At 33.5% G+C, this 26,052-nt stretch overlaps 1 protein-coding gene across 1 annotated transcript in view; it reads left to right on the forward strand.

Moving 5' to 3' along the window:
* Positions 1-2,552: 2,552 nt before the first annotated feature.
* Positions 2,553-26,052, forward strand: part of LOC148946897 (uncharacterized) — a 29,973-nt gene continuing 6,473 nt past the window's right edge. The window contains exon 1 of the mRNA XM_089097183.1: positions 2,553-2,668. The gene's annotated coding sequence lies outside the window, so the exon portion shown is untranslated. The remainder of the gene's footprint in view (positions 2,669-26,052) is intronic.

The following is a 26,052-nucleotide window of genomic DNA, read 5'->3' on the forward strand; positions in this document are numbered from 1 at the left end:
AATTTAAAAAAAAAAAACGTGGGTGAATTAAATCAGCAAAAAAAAAAAAAAAACAAGTTAAAGAGGTATGGCACAAATCAACTTAAAAAGGTGTAGCTTCTCTCTAAAGGTAAAGTTGTCTTCAGGAATTAATAGATTGTTCATGTTTGAGTTTTACGGATTAAACGCGTTGTCAGACTCAACTGTTTACTTATTATTATTTTTTTTTGGGGGGGGGGGGTTCAAACCCTCCCAGAGGCACACAAAGGGGTCTCCGCGCTCCAAGAAGGCAAGAGTGGCAAAGTCAAAGGTGAATATTCATTGTCTTTTCCGACAACCAGGGGATATATATATATATATATATATATATATATATATATATATATATATATATATATATATATATATATATATATATATATATATATATATATATATATATATATATATATATATATATATATATAATATAAATATATATATAATATAAGTATATATAAATATATAAATATATATATATATATATATATATATATATATATATATATATATATATATATATATATATATATATATATATATATATAAATATATATAAATAATATAAATATAAAAATATATATATAATATATATATATATATATATATATATATATATATATATATATATATATATATATATATATAATATAAATATATATAATATAAATATATATATATATATATATAAATACCTCGTGAGAGAAGGTGTAATCGAACGTCAGTTCAGCGAGACCCTTCTGGCATCCTTCTCTGAGGACTTTGAACGTTACAAGCTGACACTGAATGCAGATAAATCAATGATCCTCAGGTTTTGGCCCTTAAAACGTGATTTGGAATTCCCGCAAGTCCCTTTCCCTGTTGTTCCATCTGCAAAAATCCTTGGAGTCACATTATCGATGGACTACATATTCACCGAACACGTGGAGAAGGTTATTAAGGCTGGCAATGCATCACTTCAGACCCTTGTCCTGATGCGCGGGTTTGGCTGCGACACTCAAAGCCTAAAAAATGCCTATATTACGTATGTGAGAACTCTACTCGAATACGCCGTCGCTGTATGGGGACTTTTGTCCAGAGCACCCACTACCTTTGCGATGACCTTGAATCTTTGCAGAAACGAGCTGTTAACATAATCGTTGGTAACAGAAGTGACGACTACAACGACTACAATGCTATCTTCGCCCCATCACAGACTGATCCTCCCACCCGATGCTCCTGTTAACCAAAGAACCAGATACCAGTCGAAGCTGCAACCCCCGGTCTGCAGGACCAACCGCTACAAAAACAGGTTTGTCCCCTTTTTCGTAGAAGCATACAACAAGACTTAGTGTTATTTGTATTATTCAAGTGTTAGTGTTATTATAGTGTTATTATAGTGTTATTTGTATTTTTTTTTTCATATTGTTGTAAAGACGACATAAATTAGCCATGGCTACGCTGTTCGATCTCAATAAACCTATGTCTATGTCTCTTTATTAAACTTTAAATAAACTTTAAAGTATCTAAATAAACTTTAAGTATTAAGTATTGTTAGAAATTTAATGAGAAAAAGCTGACTGATAAATAGTATCAGAATAAATAATACCAGAATAAATACCAGATAAAGAATAATATAAATTTTAACTTAATACTTCTTGAAGGGAGATTGAAATTTGTGAAACAAAGACGACCCTGTGAAAAGTAATTTGTAAAGCTCGTCGATATTTACTGGTACCGTCATATATAATTTTTCTTCGAATTGATGATGTGGCACTGGACAGGCTGAAAAGCAAAATTGTATAAATGTTGGTTTTCTATAAAGGGGGAAGAGGGGGTTTAATCATCATATCCAGAGGTCCCAGAATGGGTTAGCGGCATGATTTGCAAAAAAGAAATTTGGAAATCAGGAATGTGAGCTGGAAATAAAAAGGGGTACAAGAATCAAACCGGCACATGGCACTGGTATAACGATTAGTCATTAGAGGAATGTATAAAAATGTTGCAGTCAGCAGAATTTAGTGTTGAGTTTCTCGATGTCTTTTCTGATTTTTATTTTATTTTAGCAACGCGACTTTTGAGCAAGTTAGCGACGTCAAGTTTTCTTTGACAGGATACTTCTGTTTGTCAGTACAAACGTTTATTATTGACAACAGCTTTTGCGGATATCCATACACGTTATTGATTGCCTTCCAATAGTACAGCAATTTAGCGGTTTTTAGAGCTTAGTTTAAGCAATTCTTCTTAACTAAAAGATTTATCTCAACTGGTCGTGATAAATATTTTCCATACAAGCAGTTCTTTGACTAAAATGACTCTAGTAGTTCTCATTGTAAACAATGGGTTCTATTGTAACATTTTAAACGGGTTAGACATTGGACAATCCAGATTGAGCGCGTTGGCGTTTAATCCTTCGATAAAATACTGTGAAGCTTGATTTGAATCATTGTCAGTCTAAGCATGGAGAGCGGTCATTTTTAAGCAGCAATTCATTCAAGTACTGAAGAAATGTAACGACTAGCCTCCTACTTGTCTTCGTTGGAGTCACTGCTTGACGCCCTGTCTGTGTCTCCATCAGAAACGTGAAGTGATCAAAAGTGTCAACGACAGTTATATTACTGTAATCAAGAAAATATAAGCACAATCAATGTTAATAAACATCAATGCCTGGGTAAGTTTTTTGCTTTGATAATCAACAAAGATCAGTTTTAAAGATCAGTTATATAATAAGTCAGACTGAAACCAGATAGTTTGTTCTGAACAAAAGAATCAATTCTAAAAGCTATAATTTGAAGAATATCCTTTGTGTATCATATTCATAAAAAGAGAAAAAAAAATAATCAAAATACAAATAAAACTACAGGAACAAACAATAATGAAAGATCTGAGATTGAACTGGCTAGCTATGACACAAAAGAAGATAAATCTCAAGATGAAGAAAACTAACAGGACCACACCCAGTAGAAGGAAAAGGCAAAACTAAAATGACGCAGATATTTCCCCCTATATTAAACAAGGCGTCTTTTAACGCTAAGAAACAAAGATAAAATCTAAAACAAACTAAAAATTAAAACCAAGAAGTAAAAAAATCAATATCTATACATACAATTGTTGCTACTGAGATTAAGCACAACAGAAGCTACATAGAATTCCTTCAATGAGAACATTGAAGCGACTGACAATTAAGGTTGCTCATTCACAGTAGCAACAATTGTATTTTTTTTTTTCTTGGTATAAGATTTTATTTATTTTTAGGCTGACTTGGATTTGACCTTTGCCTGTAAAATTTGGATTTACAGGCAAAACATGTCTGTTGTTTTAGTTTGTCTTTCCCTTCTACTGGCCAGTCTCATTTGCTTCCTTCGTCTTGAGATTTCTCTATATCTTGGTTTTATTAACCATAAAAATGCTCTTTCATTTTGACAATGCTAAATTATGTTGTTTTTTTTGGGGGGGAGGGGGGGTCAAGACACTGGGAAGTGTAGGTCTAAGGCCAACAGAGTCTAGGTTCCCCTTTTACATGGACTCAAGAAACAGCCCCACAATTTGAATGATTGTCTACACATAGATAGCTAAGTTCATTTAAAGCTCAAAGGTCATAAAGGATGTACAGAATCTAAAAATAAGATACAACACCCTTAAAATTCAAGTATTAAAACATTAAATGGATCTTTTATGTGAATTAAGACTGTATTAATCTTCATATTTGTTTTTAATTATTTGGGAATTTGTAGATTTCAATTTACCCAGAGACAGGACATTACTTCTAGAAATTTCTTCTTAAAGTATCAAAGATATGAGTATACAAAACTTTGTTGCCGTGGACACATATTAGACTATTTTTCTTTTGGCTCCTTCAAAATTGTTGAAGTTTCTAGGGCAACGCCACATTTTCAACAGTTTTACAATGTTGAACCATGAAAACAAAAAAGCTGAACTTATTAGCTAAATTTGACAATTCAAACCTTGAAAATTTGTTGATTCCTTAAGAGAACTACACTTTCTGATGAAAGTTAAATCTTCTTAAGCTATTTGTTTTCATAATTTTTTTTTAGCATATTTATCCTGATTTTTCACCCCAATTTCTTGTAATAGCCACTACTAAAAATTGCATAGCTGCATTTGGAGGTATTTCTATTGAAAAAAATAGAATTCTCAATTTTTTCTAAGATTTAAATGAATTTGTTAAGTCACCACTAAACAAATTCAAAAGAATCCTATTTCAACTTCACTCTCTTTATTACTCTAAAGATTCTAAGTCCTGACAGGTTTCTGGAAAAGGGTATCTCATATCATAAGTTATGTTACCGCATATATTGGACGAGTAAATGCAAGCCCGAACTTATCCTTTCCCTTAACAAACTTTTCCATCCAATGAATTGGAAAGCAGTTTGCAAGATTGCTCAAGTTTTCTTTATTGACACTATTAACCTAAACTTAAAGCAATATATATATATATAAATATATATATATATATATATATATATATATATATATATATATATATATATATATATATATATATATATATATATATATATATATATATATATATATATATATATATATATATATATATATATATATATATATATATATATATATATATATATATATATATATATATATATATATATATATATATATATATATATATATATATATATATATATATATATATAATATATATATATATATATATATATATATGCGGTTATGCAAGTTTCCACTAGACCAATTTAAAAGAACCAGATCTCAATTTCACTCTCTTTAGTACTTCAAAGACTATACTTCCTCACATATGCATAGAGGTGGCCGGCGTTTCCCTCCCCCCCCCCCCGGAAAAAAAAGCTTTACAAATTTGAGAATTTTATTTGAGTTTTATTTTTTTATTTTCTGTAAAGGGAAGGAATTTTGGTACTTGTGTATTATACGCCCCTCACTCAAATTTATACTGTGTAAAACTTGAGAACAAACTAGTTTCTTAAACTTCAACTTGATGAATCTGATATATTTCAAATCAGCATAATAATCTGTTTTTATGTATCTTTTGATGCCAAAATCCTGTTTTTTAGAATTTTGGTTACTATTGAGCAGGGTCTCTCCTTACTTATACTTCTTTACCAAAAACTGTTTGATTTGGAAAGACTATATATGTTTTTGTAATTTTTTTTTTGGGGGCGGGGGGGGGTCAAGATTCAGGGAAGTGTCCTTTTGATTTATTCAAAATTTGTTATTTCTCTTCTTTTTTTGTTTTCTTTTTTCTCTTTCTTACTTCTTCCTTTCTTTTCCTCTGTGCTCCATGTAAGTTATTAAACTGTAATTTATTCTTTCATTTTCTTTATTAGGAAAGAAGATGTAACAAGTTGCCTCTCTGTCACCTTTGTATAAATTTATGTATGCAAAAGGTAGAGATAAAATAGGTTTAAAAATAGAAATGAAAACAAGGAATGAAATTATAAGAATAATTAAGGTAAAATTAAGTTTTATTTGACATTTGATTAGGAAATTTTGTATTTCACATTGATATTTTGGTTCAATAGTTTCATCAATTTTTTCCCAAAGGGAAATCTCGTGGTCAAAATGAATGCTAACTCTAACAGGTGGATAAGACAAAAATATTCAAAAGCATAAAGGGGCATTATTAAATTCTGTTAATTCTACCACTCAAAGCCTGAAGCAAGGACAGTTTTCTTAGAAAACAAAGCTAATTATGCCAAAAGAGCTAAAACAAAAACTTAAACATAAAAATCAAAAGAAAAAAAAACAACACCTCCCTTCCTCCAGGAAAAGAAAATCCTAGAAATGTGCATGACTAAAATTATTTGCTCTTTAGGCTAAATTTGGCTTTCTATTCAAATTATTGAAGTATATCTTTTAAAACAATAAGCCTTTTTAAAAGTTCTAGAAAACTTTTAGAACATCAAGCAACAGACAAACTCTTGGATAAAATAGCCAAGGCTACAATTAAACAACATTTAATATTTTTAATGTTTCCTTCTAGAAGGGCATACCAATACATACCTAATAGTATAATATTAATACATACCTAATATGTATAATAGTAATACATACCTGAAGTTGTGAGCCATTATTAAGCCCACTGAATTTTATTTTGGGAGTTGATATGCGTATACATATCCACCGGTTTGTTTATTTGTTTTGTTTAATTTTTGTTTCTTATGTCCGCTTTGACGGATTATATTTTGTTATTTTTTTTTGTATTTATCTAGGTCTAGATATATGTTTAGTAGATAATGATTTTTTTCGCCACCGCATCCCTCTACTGTCACATACATTAACTTTTATTGATGATGGTTAGAGATATCGTTTTACCTCCTGGGATCAGCAATGTCCTGCAACTTGAAAGTCGAAGGGTTGATTTTTCCAGCCAGTTTAATGAAAGAATAAATATAAATTTAGATATTAATGCTACTGAGATTTTCACAAATGAACCATCAAGGTATATTTTTAAAGAAGGGGCACTACCCTTGTATGGTGATAGGGGCCATTTTGGCCTTAACATTTTTCATTTGAATTGTCAGGGATTGAATTCTGCGCATAATTTTTTATCGGAATTAATAAATACTAATGTCTTTCAGGTGATCGCTTTAACTGAAACGTGGTTAAAGGATAATAACTCGCAATTACTACTTATCCCTGGTTATAATTTATATGTAAGGACTCGTGAGTATTACCAACATGGAGGCCTAGCAGCATACATTCAGGCTGGTTATAAGGTTTCAATAAGAAAAGATCTTACAATATATAGAGAGAAAGTTTGCGAGTGTTTTGTTTTACATATAACTAGAGAGAATTTGAATTTTTGTATTGTTGTAGTATATAAACCTCCACAGAGCCTGCTCCAAGACTTTATGGACCTATTTAAAGAACAATTAATGAAACTTCCAATTAACTCTATGCCATGTTTTATTATGGGGGACTTTAATATTGACCTTATAGACCAGTCATCTTCTAGTACTGAATTTATTAATAGAAGTTTATCTAATGGGTTTCATCCTTGTATAAATATCCCTACAAGAATTACGGGAACATCAGCTAAGCTTCTGGATAACATCCTTTCTAATGTACCCTTGAGTCTTCCCAGGGTCCTTATCAATGATGTATCTGATCACTTTGGAGTTTCAGCTAGCTTTAGAACTGTCATGAAGGTGGTTAAAGGCAAAAAATCAAGGATTCCAGTGATCAGTAAAAGTGCGATGGTAAAACTTAAAAATGATATAGAAAAGGTGGATTTGTACGATGTTCTAAGTGATGCTCAGGACGCTAATTCAAAGTTTGTTTTATTTTATGAAAAGTTGCAGAGTTTGATAAGTCAAGTAGTCATATTGAAACCGTTTAATAGAAAGCACTCAAGTAAAAAACCTTGGATTATTCCTGTGATTTTGAAGCAAATAAATGTAAGAGATAAATTGTTTAGAGCTCAAATAATTAACCCAACACGAGAAAATAAGCAATTATATAAAATTTATCGAAATAGGTTGAATACAATTTTAAGAAATGAAAAAAAGAAATATTTTGAGAAAAAGTTTAGGGAGGTCGAAGGATGCCCTAAGAAAAACTGGGGACTAATAAAAGAAGTGATTGGATTGAAAATAAATAGTGTACCTGATGAATTAGTTAGTGCAATGGGAAAGACTTTGAATTCTGAAAAGGACATATGCAATGAATTTCAGAGTTATTTTTCGAATATTGGTCTGAATTTTAGCTATGTCAGTTGTACCTGATAGTGGTGATCCAACGTCCGAGTCCTTACTGAGGGACCCCATTGATGTATCTCTTCACCTTAGACTTCTAACAGTTGATGAAATTAAAAAAATTATTTATGGGTTTCATAGTAATTAATCTGGTAGCGACCATATTACTCTAAAAACACTTAAATGTATTTTTCCTGTTATAGCTGAAGTTTTATGTGTGTTAATTAATGAGTGTTTTCGTCAAGGAAAATTCCCAGAATGTTTTAAAGTTGCCCGTATAACCCCAATTCATAAGGGTGGTATTCAAAATGACCCAGGAAACTATAGACCGATATCTGTTTTACCCATTATTTCCCGTGTTTTAGAGAAGGGTTTTAGTATTAGAATGATGAGTTTTTTGGAGGATCATAAGTTACTGGTAGAGACATAATTTGGGTTCCGTAGAAAAAGGACAACGGAACAGGCAGTGATTTATTTGACAACTATTATTAATGATGTATTAGATGAAGGTTTCAAAATAGGTGCTATATTTTTAGATCTGATGAAAGCTTTCGACACTGTGGATCATGAACTTCTACTTAAGAAGCGTGAAGTGTATGGTTTGAGGGGTAAATTGTTAAATTTTTTAAGAAGTTTTTTAAGTAATCGCTATTAGTATGTCCAATTAAATGATTCTTCTTCCGAAAAAAAGCGTATTGAAATAGATGTTCCGCAAGGATCAGTTCTTGGTCCTATATTATTCTTGATATTTATTAATGATTTACCAAATTGTCTAAATAATTTTTTCTATAGAATAAATGAACTAAAGGCAAACCCGACTAATGAAACAGTTTTACTTTTTGCTGATGACACAACATCCATTAGCACAGCTAAGACAGCGAAACTGCTGCAGATTTCCATGAAGGAATCAGTTAATAGAATTGCAGCATGGCTGAGGGTAAATAAATTAAGGATTAACGTGGCAAAGTCTAACTTTATTATTTTTCTCGATCACCTAACTTTTACCCATGGATCAAGGAATTAGATATGCCTAATGGCGTTATAAAACGGACTGCGTTTTTTAAATACCTTGGGATTATAATAGATGAAACTCTATCTTTTAAGGAACATGTTACTTTAACTAGCAAATTTCTGGCAAGAAATCTCGGTATAATGAACAAACTCCAACATTGTTTTCCTAAGTCTGTCCTTCGCCATCTTTATTTTTCTTTAATACACCCGTATATACTTTATTGTTCAAGTATTTGGCCCTCTACTTTTTCCTCTACCCTAAAACCAATAAGAGTTCTACAAAATCATGCAGTAAGAATTTTAGCCGGTATATCTCCACGTATGTCTGTTTGAGAAATTTACCCAACTTTAAAAATTTTGCCGGCTGCAGGCCTTTGTGAATTCTTTGTATTGTGGTTTATTTTTGGACTGCAGCAGGATGTTCAGCCTCGTTGTTTTGGTTATTTATTGTCCATTAGGTCTACTGTTCATTCTCATGATACAAGGGGTAGCGCGGACTTCTGTGTACCTAGTGGTATATCTTCCCGTTCATGTTTTTCTGTCCTTTATATAGGTACGCGGAAATGGAATAGTTTGAATAGTGATATTAAGACTATTGGTGACCCCAATATTTTTAGAAAAACCATTAAGGAATTGCTTTTTGCTGAATATGAGTTTTGACAGATTAATTGATTTATTTATTGTGGGGGTTTTGTTGATATGTTGTTCCCAGAGGATGTATAATATATGATATTATTTTGTATTTATTGTTTAGTGTGTTTTTTTTTAGATAAGGAACATATCCTGCCAAGTTTCTGCTTAACGGGAAATTGAGAAATCACCACTTCCTAGCTATTGCGTTGGTTGGGTCTAGGAATTTGTGGTTGATAAAAATGTATAAAAGATACATTTTATGGGAAGGGGCAGGCGTTAACTAACTTTATGCCGGACTGACCTCTAGTCTGTTGATTTAGAAATACCTTGGAATATTGTCGGATCATTCTAAGTGTCTAAGTATCTCAATGTATATTATTGTAGTTTTCTGAGACTTGTGGTCTACTTGGGACATCCAGTCCCAGTAGAATATATATATATATCTGGTATTATTATATGTTAACTGAATAAAAGTATTGTGTTATAGCCGACCTCTCTACAATCTACATTTAGTCCCTCGAATATACCCAGCTGGTACGCCTCATTAGTCCGGTCATAGCCTAAGGCACGCTACCAAAGTTTAAATACCTTAGGGCCAGAGTCTATCTCCCCCTATAAAGTGATAATAAAGGCATCTATCACTACATCACTTAAATACCATAAGAACCACATTACCACAACTACTGGCAGCAGAGGGATTCGAACCCTCGCCTCCGAAGAGACTGAATAAAAGTATTGCGTTATAGCCAACCTCTCTACAATCTACATTTAGTCCCTCTAAAATACCCAGCTGGTACGCCTCATTATTTCGGTCATAGCCTAAGGCACGCTACCAAAGTTTAAATACCTTAGGGCCAGAGTTTATCTCCCCTATAAAGGGAGAATAAAGGCATCTACCGCTACATCACCTAAATACTATAAAAACCACATTACCACAACTTCGTAAAAGGTGCTAAGTAAAAGGAACCGAAAGCAATATAAAAATATGTTATAACCTAAAAACTTACCACGAGGTAAAAGCCAACGACAAAATCCATTAAAAATAAGCCAAAAATTAACCCCATCGTCACAAGCAAACCACAATTCATAGTTCAAGATAATAATTTTAACTCTAGCGATGTATTGGATCTGAGAAAACGAACTGGCACAGAAGAACCCTAGTTTAAACAATTGGTTTTCGCCTGTGCCAACCCAAACACCCAAATCCCAATCCGTTGAACCCTAACACAAACTAAACATATCCACTTTTTCTTTGAAAATCAATAAACTACGGCACGTGACAATATGCTGCTCTTGCTCGTCAATTAATTAAAAAAACTATCCGAAAAATAAATTTTTCAAAGGAAAGTAAAGGTATCTATATACTCAAGCCCAGCATATAAAAATGCATGTTAAAACTCAAAATAAAAACGACTAGAGAACACTGTTCAAGAATAGATGAAACACTAAACGAAGATAAATTGAATAGACCATCATAGGAAAAAACGTACAACAAGTAATAATATAGATGAATTAATACATCTTAAAAGCAAGTAATGCTTAGATTGAATATGACAATCAAGCTTAAAACGAAAAAAATATTTTGCTATTGAAGTATTTATGAAACTTAAAACGAACAGAAATTAAATTAACAATCAATGCAAACAAACATACAATAGATATTAATGTAAATAAATAAATGAATCTTAAAACGAGTGAAACTTAAATTGAATATGCAAATCAAGCTTGAAACGAACAAAAATCAAAAATCAAACAAACAAAAATTTGGGTATCGCCGCCTTCTCTCACTGTAAAAGTCTAAAACCTACTGCGTCATTGGCACTTTACTGAAAACTATACGCGTCTTGAACAGACTTGGAAAGTATACACAATATCAAATTGAATATTTCATATAAAATGATATTAGTTGTTGAAAGATCCATCAGTTCAAGAATTTATTTCCCTCTAATTGAATTTTTATTTTCAATGCTGTAAGAACTGGAAAAGAAAATATTTGTAGTATAATTTGTTTTTAGCGAAGCGTAGCTTTGACGCAGTAGGCGAAACTATATTCGTCTTGAACAACTCTAGAAAGAACTAATAAATTAAGCGGAATATTTGATGTATAATTATATTAATTGCTGAAAGCTCAGCAGTTCAAAATTTTACTATAATTTTAATGTTTATTTTCAATATTAAGTACAAAAGAAAATGTTTGTAATAAAATTGGTTTTCAGTAAAGCACCAATGACGCAGGTAGTTTTAAACTTTTACAGTGAGAGAACGAGGTAATACCCAAACTCTTGTTTGTATTGATTTTTGTTCGTTTCAAGCTTGATTTACATATTCAATTTAAGTTTCACTCGTTTTAAGGTTTATTTATTCATTTACATTAATATCTATTGTATGTTTGTTTGCATTGATTGTTTATTTAATTTCTGTTCGTTTTAAGTTTCATTTATGCTTCAATAGCAAAATATTTTTTTGTTTTAAGCTTGATTTTCATATTTTATCTAAGCATTACTCGCTTTTAAGATGTATTAATTCATTTATATTATTACTTGTTGTATGTTTTTTCCTATGATTGTTTATTTAATTTCTGTTCGTTTTGGGTTTTATTTATTCTTTAATAGTAATCTCTGGTCGTTTTGAGTTTGAATTTTAACAGGTATTTGTATCTGCTGAGCTTAAGTTTAAAATGGCCTTTACTTTCCTTTGAAAAACTTATTTTTCGGAAAGTTTTTTTAATTAATTGACGAGCAAGAGCAGCATATTGTCACGTGCCGTAGTTTATTGACCACCGTCTTGGGTAAAGCAGATTTTGCCACCTGAATTTCTATGTGATCAACGACTTCGCATTGTAAAATTCTTCGCTTTCATTTATCTAGCCATGAAGGACAAAGAACTTCAATCCCTTGTTTTTTTCAATGAATCTAGACGCATGGCAATAAAAGTGAAAGCAGTACAGAAATTTTGGACAAGAATTCGAGAACTATTGATTTAATTTATTTTTGTATTTTAAAGTATGTTACCTGGATTTCTTTATTACGAATGCAGCATTGCTTTTCCTCTCTGGGGGAAGGCAATGTTGTTAACAATCTATAAGATTGTTAACCCCATCCCAAGTTCCCTCCACAAATTTTATAACAGCTCTCTAACATAAGGCTAAATAAAAATCTGACCTTGTCCCTGGTTATCCGTTGAGTTTTGCACAAAGCATTCTTGCTGTTTTCGGTAAATCTGCAGACCTATAACAAATAGAAATTTTAAGAGGAAAACAATACAGAAATACAATGGAGCAGCTTCAAGGTATTACCCAAGAAATACATATTCTACACTTAAAAAGATATCCCTTCTAAAACCGCTAAGAGCAGTGAACTAAACCAATGAAAAGTGGCCTATATGCAAACGGAACCCAACGAGTAATTATGGAAAAACTTAAATAATTCCCTAGTAAGTTTTGAATATTATTTTGCATATATTATGGTTATCACCAATATTTACTGTTTAAGTGAGCTCGATCAATCAATTGGCAATTTATTCACTACGACAAGACTACAAAACACTGAGTGGACATAAAAAAGGAGAAAAAGTCAAGACCCCCAAGACTAGTTCTAAGGTTTTTAATTATAAAATTGAACAAATTTGAAAAAAAAATGAGAATAGTAACACCAGAAATGACGTAAAAACCCTTGCACCTCTAAAACATGATAAAGACCTTATAATCACATAAGCTGATAATGGCAGCACAATCGTCATAATGAATAGCAGTGAGTACAGTCCTAGATTCCATTTTGCTTGCCTTATGATCCTTGGCACCTTTCCAGGGCACATGTCAAGGCCATCCCCTAGGGCACTCTTGAGGTTGAACAAACTTTATCTAGGCCATTCTCTATTGAGGTTCAAGGAACTTTATCATGGCTATTCCCTTGGGCACTCTTGTGAACTCTTGCATAATCTCGCATATAGGTTATATTTCTAATGGTCACATACAGAATTAATTATCATGGTCCCATACAGAATGTATAGATTCTATGGAAGTTCTAAACCTTTTCAAAGAGAGTGAGTAACCCCTTGCATATAGGTAATACTTTGCTTGCCTTACGTTCCTTGGCTCTTTTCCAGGGCAAATGTCAAGGCTATCCCCTTGGGCACTCTTGAGGTTGAGCGAACTTTATCAAAGCCATCCTCTATTGAGGCTGAACGAACTTTACCAAGGCTATTCCCTAAGGCCCTCTTGTGAACTCTTGCATAATCTGGTTTTGAGAGTTAGTTATGCAATGATATGGTCCAAGGGACGCTCTTGAGTCACTGAACTTTTACATAATGGATTTCTTTGGCCTTGAGTTTGGGTATAAATAGTCTTGTAAGATTTTGTATTGTCACAAGGTCAACTGCCTGCAGTTAGAAAACAATCATGTCAAGCAAAAGGACTAGCAGCGTTGATGATGATCTATCAATTATTTGTGTGAGTTATCATGTAATTTTTTGTCATATGTCCCCTTAGAGTAAACGAAGTTTGTTCTATCAACACGTTTTATCTGTCAATATACTAGGGTTTTATTAAGATTCCACCACTTTATTTAAAAAAAACTATTAAAAATCAACATAGCTTAACCACCGAAATTTGCATCACAGCTCAAAAGTATTTCGTATTTTATTTCGTTTATTACTTAAAAGTTATACTAATATGCGGTTGGAAAAGAGACAGTTCTCCTTGCCAAAAAAAACCTGGTAAAGCTCGATTTTCATGTTTAAAAATATACTTTTTCCTTACTCTCCCAACTTCTGAAAAACATTTTGCGACGCCCCCCCCCTCTCTCCCACTCTTCCAAAGTTAAGGATTGACTGTTTACAGCTATACTATCGAAATAGTATCTTTAATGCTTCCAAAAACTGAATAAGTGTATACAATTTCAACCTTCTTAATGTCAGCACTACAAGAATTAATTAAAGAAAAACTTTCCAAAAAATAAGTTTTTCAAAGAAAAGTAAAGTCCATTTTAAACTTAAGCTCAGGAGATATGAATACCTGTTAAAATTCAAATTTCAAAACGACCAGAAATTACTATTAAAGAATAAATGAAACCCAAGACAAACAGAAATTAAATAAACAATCATAGCAAAAAACATACAACAAGTAATAATATAAATGAATAAATATATCTTAAAGCAAGTAATGCTTGGATTGAATATGAAAATCAAGCTTAAAACGAAAAAGAATAGTTTGCTATTAAAGTATAAATGAAACTTAAAACAAACAGAAATTAAATAAACAAACATACAATATATATTAATGTAAATGAATAAATAAATCTTAAAACGAGTGAAACTTAAATTGAATATGCAAATCAAGTTTGAATCGAATAAAAATAACTACAAAAAAGATTTTGGGTATCGCCTCACTGCAGAAGCCTAAAACCTACTGCGTCATTGGCGCCTTACTGAAAACTATGAGTCTGGAACAGTCTTGGAAAGTATAAGCGAAATCAAATTGAATATTAGATACATAATGATATTAACTGTTGAAAGATCCATCAGTTCAACATTTTTTTTTCACTAATTTTTATTTTCATTTTCAATACTGTAAGAACTGGAAAAGAATAAATTTGTAATATAAGAGAAATTCGTTTTCAGTGAAGCACCAATGACGCAGAAGGATTTAGGTTTTTGCAGTTAACGAAGGGGGCAGTATCCAAATTTTGTTTGTAGTGAAACTATATTTGTCTTGACCAATCTTGGAAAGAACTAATAAATTAAACTGAATATTTGATGTATAATGATATTAATTGCTGAAAGCTCATCAGTTCCAAATTTTACTGTAATTATAATATTTATTTTCAATATTAAGTACAAAAGAAAACATTTGTAACATAATTCGTTTTCAGTAAAGCGCCAATGACACAGTAGGTTTTAGGCTTCCGTAGTGAGGCGATACCCAAACTCTTGTTTGTAGTTATTTTTATTCGATTCAAACTTGATTTGCATATTCAATTTAAGCTTCACTCGTTTTAAGATTTATTTATTCATTTACATTAATAAATATTGTATGTTTGTTTGCATTGATTGTTATTTAATTTCTGTTCGTTTTAAGTTTCATTTATACTTTAATAGCAAAATATTCTTTTTTGTTTTAAGCTTGATTTTCATATTCAATCCAAGCATTACTCGCTTTAAGATATATTTATTCATTTATATTATTACTTGCTGTATGTTTTTTGCTATGATTGTTTATTTAATTTCTGTTCGTTTTGGGTTTCATTTATCCTTTAATAGTAATTTCTGGTCGTTTTGAAATTTGAATTTTAACAGGTATTCATATCTCCTGAGCTTAAGTTTAAAATGGCCTTTACTTTTCTTTGAAAAACTTATTTTTTGGAAAGTTTTTTTAATTAATTTTTGTTTGTTTTTGATTGCAAAAAGTTTCAAGTTTTTATTGCATGGGGGGAATGTTGCTTACCGTCCGATTATTCTTGACTTTAAAAAGTGGAACTAGAACTTTCAATTTAAATCGAATGAGGCTGTTTTCAAAGTCTTTACAAATACAAATAAAATCAGTCTTTATTGAGAGTTCATACTGTGAACACCTCTGTTAGATGTAGTCTGGATATAGTCTCATTATTCAGTAAGACTCAATTGTGATTCCCCATTTACTTTTCATAATCAACCTTGAATTTGAACTTGGATTATTTAGCTATTTTATAGTGTGGATTATTCCCAACCAAATTCTCATGAGACTTTTTTATAACCAGTCTATCTGTGATTAATTCAGTGACTTTCACCTAATAAAGGAAATCTCATTAATTCAGTGACCTTGAAAACAATTTCTCGGACTACAAAGCTGTGACGTCACCGCCTGCTTGATTGGATTGAGTTTATATTGGCGTCGGTTTTTGGCATTGTAACTAGTTTAGACTTGAACTTATTTACTACTAAAATGGATGAATATGGAATAAATTGAATATATTCATGATTATAATGGAGCTTGTACATTCTGCGCGGCCAAACTTTGTGCAGTCGAATTTTCATGAAGGAGTGGACAATGAAATTATTGCCAAACATGCGGGTGACTTTTTTGATGAAAAGTCTATTATGGTAGCTAAAACTGACCTATGGTCTCGAGTGTTCGTGGGCGAACGTGTGCCTCGACGGCAAGGTGATCTAGCTAATTACCGTCACATAAAGGATATAATTGAGACCTTTCAGAAATGCTAGTCTGATGATTTTATTTTGCCTACTTACGTGATTATTTTGCCTACAGAAGTTCCTGTCATTCCAGCCGTTGCATATTCAAGCCTCGCATCAAGGCTTCTAAACATTGACTCCGAACTCAAGCAAACCCGTGAGAAAATTGTGTCTTATGATCTAAAATTCCCTCCTCTTAGTGACCCCAGGCCCCAGCCAATCGCTGATAATCAGGCCATTATTGTCATTTCAAAAGTTCCGTCTCACCTTAATAATCCTGCAAAACGCCGTGAAGTGATTGACCTTATACCTGGTCATGAATGTATTCATAGCATAAAGCCCTCCGGCGATAAATTGGTGGTGCGGATTGATCAGACTGCTGCTAAGGACTTTTGCGATTCTGTTCCCTCTATTATGAGCAACTGTGACGTCAAAGTAAATGAAACAAAATATATAGGTATTGTGAAAGGTTTATCAAATGCCTTTGACATGAGCATGCTTAATGGCTGTGGCAATATTAAGGATGCAAAACGAATTGGCAATTCTTTTGCTGCTAAAGTGTTTTTTGAAAAATGTAATTGCTCTTGCTAATGCACTGAAGCTTGGCGTGAAAGTTGTTATGAGATTTTCCGTGTTCATGAATTCCAGCGTCCACCGAGGTGCTGCTATAATTGCCAATCGCCTAATCACCTGAAGTCGTCTTGTAATAACTCTAAACGTTTCTCCCGCTGTGCAGAAGAGCATGAATCGTCGCGCGATTTCCCGTGCCAGGCTACCCCTAAATGTGCTAATTGTCATGGCAATCATGTTTCATTTTCTCTAAAATGCCAAATCCTTCGTAATGCTGTAGCTAAACGTTCTAGTCAGCTAAGAAAATGACTATTAAAATCGAATTTTCTATATGCTCATTCAACATTAACGGAACGAAGGATAAGGATGATTCTTTGAACCAGAAATTATCTAATTTCGACATTTTGTTTCTACAAGAACATCTTTTGCCTTTGGTGAGTTTGAACTCCCTTCGCAGGAGTAAAGAACACTTGGTTTTCGCTAGAAGTGCCCGAAAAACTTCTGGGAGACCTTCAGGCGGGCTGGCCTGCGTATTAAAACATAAACTACTCCCGCTATCCCCTGTGTGTTATCGTGAATGTGATTATTTCATTGTAATCCGTCTTGCTAACCTAGTTCTTATTAATGTATACCTCCCTTGCGACCAAAGATCATTTCCCTCTCTAACAAAGTATACTAAAGCATGTGCATCGCTAAAGACCCTTCTTATTAGTGTTGAGAGTAATGGATTGGATTGGATCCTCTTAGGCGATATGAACTGTGATATAAACTCTACCTCAACAGGAACTGATTTATTTTTGGATTCGCTACCTAATGGCTATCGGGTTTTGGATAAAGATGCATCCCATTCATACATACATAATAGCGGTTCATTGACTGATATTGATCACTGTGTTGTTTCTTCTGGTATTTCTATTAGCGATATTCAAATTGACCAGAATGAACCTAATTATAACCATCTGCCCCTTTCAGCTACTGTCACCATTAATACGACTAGGGCTGAACGGACCATATATACTAACTAAAAAAAGTGGATAACCAAAAGAGACTGGAATAAAACGAACTGGCCTCTAAATCTATCTACCCTTGCTCTTCTTCTGTCTACAATTAAAGTTCCATTTAATTTACTCTGTACCAGTGTTATATCCCCACAAGCTCGAGTTCAGCCGAATATATATTACAGCCAGATTGTTTCCTGTCTGAAAAAAGATGAAGAAGTGGCTGTCCCAGTTTGTCGTTTTAAGCTTAAGACTAGAGGCTCAATATGGAAATCTGACTCTGATTTAAAAATTGTGAAAAATCGTGCAAAATTGTGGCTTAGAATTTGGGTAGCGTGTGGCCACCTTTTAAGGGGTCACCTTTTTGACATTAAACAGAAAACGAAGTTGGAGTTTAAACATTATCTTCTTAAAGTAAGGTACAATGGTGTAGAATTTCCGAAGACTTCTAGTCAGTGGAAACAAGTGATTGATGTTGCGAAATTTAATTCACCTCCTAATGCCGATCGGATCCCTAATGCCTCTTGGATTAATCATTATAATAAGATTTTTAATGTTATGAATTATGCGGTTCACTCTCAATTTGTTAACCTCTGTTCTTATGTATTACCTGCAAAAATTTACCAAGGACATGTACCTCCCATTTCTGCTGACCGTGTGATTCGTTGTGTTAAGAATTTAAAATCTAAATCATGTGATATTGATGGTATTAGTGCTTTTAACCTTCATATTGATTCGAAAGAATTGATTTATCATTTGCAGTTATTATTTCAAATTTGTCTATGTACGTCTTTGGTGCCTGATTCTTTTTTGTGCGGGAGTGTCACTTCGATTCTTAAACGTTGGAAAGATCCGACAAATTGCGCATCATATAGACATATCACGGTAGCTTGTTCGCTGAGCAGAGTTTTTGAATATGTCCTGCTTCCTGAAATTCCTCCAAATGTTGATTATGTGTCCAATCAATTTGGGTTTAAACCAAATATTGGATGCCAACATGCACATCGAATTCTTACTTCTTTTTTAATTCAAGCACAAAAAGACGGATCTGACGTTCATTTATGTGCGTTAGATATTTCAAAAGCTTTTGATTCGGTTTGTCACAGCCAACTATGGTATTCTCTTACCCAGCTAGGAGTGAATTCATCTGTTATATGTGTCCTTCGTTTTTGGTATGCAAATTCATATGTTCGACTTCGGTCAGGAGAGATCATTTTTGGTAATATTCCAATTCGGTCTGGACATAGGCAGGGAGGGGTTCTGTCACCATGCCTTTTTAATGCTTGTTTATACCCTGTGCTTTCTCGTATTTTTCCATCGTGTTTTACGGGTCTAACCAATTTATCTTATATTGCTTATGCAGATGATTTATTACTTATTACCGTTCAAAATTCACCCTAGCTAAGTCTACCCAGTTTGTTTCTAAACTTTTGGAAAAAATTGGCCTCGTGCTTAATGCTGAAAAATGTGAATATTTAGTTTTCAATGCTAAAAACCCAAGTAGTAATTTGAGTTGTAGTTCCTTTTCAGTTAAGCTGGCTCCTGCGTTGCGTTGGCTCGGGATTAGTATCTGCTCTTCTATTTCAGCTATCCGTGCTAGTGCACTTGCAGATATTAAGAATAAGCTTAAAGCAGGTTATGCTAAAATTGTTCCAAATCGTGACCGACATTCTCGTAAGGCATTGGCTAAACTCTATTCTACGTATTGTGACCATTCCATTCTTTTTCTATCAGGTTTGCGCCCATTTTTTAATAATAATGATATGCTGGATATTAAGAGTTTTGTATTTCCGTTATTGTAAATATCTTTTATATTTGCATCGTTGGTATAGAAACCGTAAGATTATTCGAATGTTTAATGCAACTGATATATTGACGTCATATAACAAGTTGGACTCCAAGTTAAATGATGAGGCCTGCAAGCGGTTGGGTCCTTTTCATCCTCTTGTGCGATTGTTTTGATTTGTATTTTTTATATTGATATTATTTTGCATGTGTTTTGTTTTTGTATGTCTTTACTTTTTATTTTCTTTTGTTACTCCACTTTTTTATAATTGTTAGTGGGTCAAAAATAAATTATTATTATTATTATTATTATTATACCTCTTTGATAAAAACCTGATATATGAACAATAGACAGCTTGCATAACTTGTGAACAGCGATTGGCAACAATGAATGGATTGAAAAATAGCTCAAATAAGGGTGTTTTGACCATTTCACTTGCTGTCACAAAGGGATCATGACTGTTTAGAATTGACCTTAATAGGATTTTGTGTGCCAAAGCAATTTTGCATCTATCACAGAGTATTAACCTTATAATTGGATAATTATAATAGATTTACTATGTGTTCTTACCATACAAAACTTTACCTTATTAAAGTCTTTGGGGTGGGGCGGCGTAGTTGGCAGAAGGAAGAAAACTTTAACGTAGACAGGAGAGGGGGAGGGTGAGGTTGGAGACTCATCCAATACGGGGTGGAACTTCACTTATCTCCTCTGTTCCCGATTTAGGAGATCAGACAGACTCATTGGGCTGTAGAATGTTGGACTGTTTGAGTTGTGGAAGACGTTAAAATACTCAAAAATACTTTATATGTTCAGTTATTGCAGGATTGATTTCATAGATTGTGGAATGGTGAGCCCCCTGGCCCATCATTTGGGTAAACCTCAACTCATAATATGCAATTTTGATTAATTGTTCTGTGTTATGTGCATATATTATTCTATTTACGTTATTTTGAGTTATACTTTTATCGCATTGCGTTCATTTTTAAGGCTTGAGATAAAAACTGAAACCTTAGCGGAGACAGTGGTGGGGGGAAGTCTCCTCCCTCACATGCATAATTAAGGAGCCACAGAGGAAGTAATACAAATGAAATTAATCTATCTTTTGAAAATGTCTTTTTTCAAAAGACACGAACAAAATTGTCTAAAGGAACCTGAAGTGCTATCTCTGACATTTCCATTGATTCTTTATTCCCATTACTTTTAGATGTAAAATTTAGAATATTATCGAATGGGTTTAGTCGTCCCCTCCCTGAATAATTCACATTTGGAAAACCCAACCCTGGGAAATTCCTCCTCCCACATTTTTTTTCCTGCTGATAAATACCCCACGATAAATTCCGCCCAGCAGAAATTTCCCAGGCGGAGAATATGCTCCCCCAAACATATTCCCCTCAGATAATTTCGGATATTCATAAAAATGGAAGCTGAAATTTCTAATCAAATTTTTAGGTCAGAAGCAGTGCTATAGCGTTTCCTAAGTAAAGATTCATAAGGGTTTAATGAATTAATACTTATTTATTTTTCCAGGGGCACTTTATGTAGAAGAGGTGGTCGCATAAACTTTGGAACAGGGTTCATTGAATTACAAATTAAAATTTAAAGTGACTTTACACCGGCGGCGGATCTAGAATTTTTTAGGGGGGAGAGGGGTGCAAAATAGGTTGATCCGATAAACTTGCGTTAGGAGCAAGTTTAATTAACGCAATCTTGCGTTAATTAAGTAAATTACATTACTTTAGACTACGTTAGGGGGAGGCGCCCCCCTTGCCCCTCCCCTGGATCCGCCATTGCCTTACACTCTCTGTCTCTTTCCTTGTTAGGGAGGAGAGCAAATGCCTAATAGGTGTGTGTTAAAACCAAAACATTCTGACTCTCATTGGGCCTTCAGGTATAAACAGAGTTTGTTCAAAGGGAGGGGGGAAAAAGGGCGTGGGGGAGGGTATTTGCCCTTAGATCGATTTTGACTTGTAAGAGCTGGACTAGAACTTCCAATTTCCAATCAAATGAACCCTCTCTGAAGTTTATACGAGAATCCCTTCCTGCCCCCGGGCCTGGGGGTTTTGTCAACGCCAGAGTTTTGTTACTTAACCTTTCAACTATTTTAACAAAATTTTACCCAAAAACATTTTACCCACCATTTACCCAAAAACATCTAATTGAAATTTTGGGATAGCCATTTTGTTCCAAACAGTTTAAAGTTCAGGAAATTATACCTTTGATTAGAACATTTCCCCCACAGTCTTCAGGGCAAGGGTTATAAGTTATGCTCTGGGGGCATATAAGTTTTTATTGAAATCTTTGTCATAGAAACTTGAAAAAGGGCTCATTTGATTGGAAACTTAAAGGGCTAGTGCTCTTTTTTAATAGTCTTGAAAGTGATTTGAGGGCAACTAACCCTCCTCTCATGCCCACTTTTTCCCCAAACACATACAATCAAATTTTTATTTAGCCATTTTAATCAACACAGTTGAAAGTTTGAAATCAACACAGTTGCCCTGGGGGCGTATAAGGTTTTTCATAGAAAGCAATGTTGTAGAAACTCCAAAAAGGGCTCATTCAATTGCAACGTGAAAGGGCTAGCACCCGTTTAATAGTCAAGTGATTGAAGGGCAACTAACCCCTCTCTCACACCCACCATTTCCCCAAACACGTCAAATAAAAATTTTGAGATACCAATTTTATTCAACGTAGCTGAAAGTTCTGGAAATTAGGTCTTTGAGGATGATAACCCCCTCACAGCCTTCAGGGCAAGGATTTAAGTTATGCCCTGGGGGCATATAAGGTTTAATAAGAAAGTTGTAGTAGAAACTTCAAAAGGCCACATTTGATTGGAAATTGAGATTACCCTTTTTTTTCAGTCAAAAGTGAGTGGAGAGTAAGTAACCCCCCTCTCACGCCCACCATTTTCCCAAACCCATTCAATCAAAGTTTAGAGATAGCCAATTGTTCAACGTAGTTGAAAGTTCTGGAAGTTATGTATTTAAGGATGACAAACTCCCCCGGGCAAAGGTTGTAAGTTTTGCCCTGGGGACATATAAGGTTAATATAGATAGTTTTTGTAGAAACTTTAAAAGGGGTTCATTCAATTGGAAATTGAGAGGGTTAGTGCCCTTTTTACTAGTTGAAAGTGGTTGGAGGGTAACTAACCCCCTCTCCCACCCACCATTCCCTCAAACACATCCAATCAAAATGTTTAGATAGCTATTTAGTTCAACATCACAGACATTTCTGGAAATGAGGTCTTTGAGGAGGACAACCCCCCCAGCCCTCGGGGCAAGGGTTGTAAGTTATACCCTGGGGGCATACAAGGATTTTTTATTAAAAGCTTTGTCATAGAAACTTCAAAAGGGCTCATTTGATTGGAAATTGAAAGGGCTAGAGCCTTGTTTAATAGTTGAAAGTGATTGAAGAGTGACTAACGCCCCTCTTACGCCCACCATTTTCCCAGACACATTGAATCAAAATTTTGAGATAGTCATTTTGTTTAACATAGTTGAAAGTTCTGGAAATTAGGTCTTAGAGGATGACAACCACTCTCACAGCCCTTAGGGTAAGGGTTGTAATTTATGCCCTGGGGGCATATAAGGTGTTTATAGAAAGTGTTGTTGTAGAAACTCAAAAAGGGCTCATTCAATTGGAAATCGAAAGACCTAATGCCCTTTTTAATAGTCGAAAGTGATTGGAAGGTTTGACATTATTATACTAAAGATCGATGTTGGTATAATGTATTATTTTTGTTGTTGTTGTTGTTGTTTTGACCAGGGCACTTTTTTCCGAAGGAGTTGTCGCAGGAACTTCGAAAAGAGCTCATTTGATTGAAAATAGAAAGGGATGATGCCCTTTTTAATAGTCAAAAGTGATTGGAGGGAAACTAATCCCCATGTCATGCCCACCCTCCCATTTGCCTTTATGTTTAAAAACTAGATGTTGCCTTAAGATTAAATCAAAATGCCCTTTTTTAATGCTAATTCCCAATAATACATCTCAGCAATATCCCAAGAATGACTGAGGGTATTATGTTGAAACTTTTGTTGCTATTTCTGCTTAAAATTTAACCAAATCAAAATGGCGTAAGTGTATCCAAGCTACCAAAGAAAGTAAACAGATTTTTTGGCAAATGGTATCAAGTTTTCCTTTTCAGGTCAACTAGAGGTATGAAACTAAATTAAACACTACTATTTGTGTCTAGATTTTTAAAAGGGTGTATGTTGTTAAAAATTGCTGAAAATTTTTCTCCAGCATACAAATAGCAGGCCAAACTATAAATTCTTAAAAAACAAAAAGATTTAAAGTATTATTTTCTTTTTCCCTGAAAAGACTATGTCAATATAAAACAAACTGAAATTAATTAAAAAAAAACTTTTTCCACAAAATAAGTTTTTCAAAGAAAAGTAATGAACTGCATTAAACAAAAAATGAGCAAAAATAAAATCAAATAATCAACCAAGCATGAAACTACCACAAATCAGCATTGATAAATAAATGAAACCCAAAACAAACAGAAATTACAATAAATAACCAAGTTAAACTGAAAACGAAAAGAAATCAACATAAGTTGGGCTCAAAACCCCTATGCCTTCCCAGGGCCAGAACATAATTTGCACTTTACTTAAAAATATATAAATGTTTTTACTTTTGTAACTTTAATAAATCAAATAATATTAACATTTTGATTACTAAATATCAGTATATATATATATATTAAACTGACAATTCACATTCATTTGTATTTTTTTCATTAAAGTGCAAATTATGTTCTGGCTTTGGGAAGGCATAGGGGTTTTGAGCCCAACTTATTTGCCCGCATAAGCTCTCTTGATTGGCTAGAAATGACAATTTGAAACTAAATTTGTAGTTTTAGTTAAGCACCAAAGTTTACTTGTGAACGGTCGTTGCCTAGACATTGAATTCTTGCTAGACATGGGATTCTAGCTAGATACGCTTGTGAACGCCACTTTCTACCTTAATGGCCCCAAATATTCTAGGCTTAGCCTTTACCCCAAAACCCAATTCTACTGGCTAAATACCCATATTTTCTTTCCAAGAAAAGAATGCGTAACTTTCCCAACATAAAATAATACATGTTCAGCTTACAAAAGAGAGATCAGAAACGATTATTATTTTAAATTATACGCCCATGTTTCCACTTCCTGAGTTGACGCTGTCAACATTTAATTTAATTTTCAATGAGTGCTTCCTGCTTCCACATTTCTTTATTGTTTGGTCTTGACGACTTTCGGGAGTAAATCAGGAGATGGGTCTCAGGCAAAGAGTTTCAGAGTGCTGATCACGTGACTTTTTGTGCACCAATGCGTTTTTTCTTAAACGGCCAGGAGGTTTCAAGGTGATCATTACGTAAAGTTAACGTTTCCCGCTGGAAATCAAATATCTGCTCATGTTAAAATGGTGAAGTACTGTTATGTTACAGATTGTAATAATTCTGATGCAAAACCTGGCCTATCATTCCATAGTTCTGATCAAAATCCTATCAACATCCTCCTCAACATTCCCTAAAAGTTCCGATCAAGCGCCATTAACCGTTCATGGGATGTTGCTGATACGCCTTTCTGACAACCGATATGCGCGTGGTATCTTTTGATTCAACTCAACGTTCCCCTAAACATTCTATGAAAGTTTTTCAACTTAATACTCTTTTCTGTTCCTGAGATACTGCTAACCCCATTTTAAAAAGCTGGGTGTCCATAGAATCTTTTCATTTAGTTCAACATCACTGAAGGTCACAACTAAATACCCTTGCCTATAATACGATGCACATAGGCTAATCAGATTTTGTTTAAGTTTAACATCCTCCTCAGTATTACCTGAAAGTTTCAACTTAATACTCTCGCCTATTCCCGAGATATTGCAGACAAGCCATTTTGACAACCAGAATGAATAAGGTGTCTTTTATTTAGTTCAACGTCCTATTTGATATTTCCAGAAATTTTTAACTTTATAATTGTAGTTACACCCAGTAGCAACTGGGATGCATATAGTCTCCTTAAGTTGAACATCCACTTCAACAATTTGTGAATGTTTTAACTTGATATCCTTCCCTAGCTTCTCTTGAAATATTGAAGATATGCCGGTTTTACAACTTGGATGCACATAATGTCTTTTGGTTTTGTTTAAAATCCCCCCCCTAGCATTTTTTGAAATTGTCAACTTAAAA

Source organism: Artemia sp. Qi Xiang Cuo, chromosome 11, assembly GCF_049724085.1.
Source record: "Artemia sp. Qi Xiang Cuo chromosome 11, ASM4972408v1, whole genome shotgun sequence".
Lineage (NCBI taxonomy): Eukaryota > Metazoa > Arthropoda > Branchiopoda > Anostraca > Artemiidae > Artemia > Artemia sp. Qi Xiang Cuo.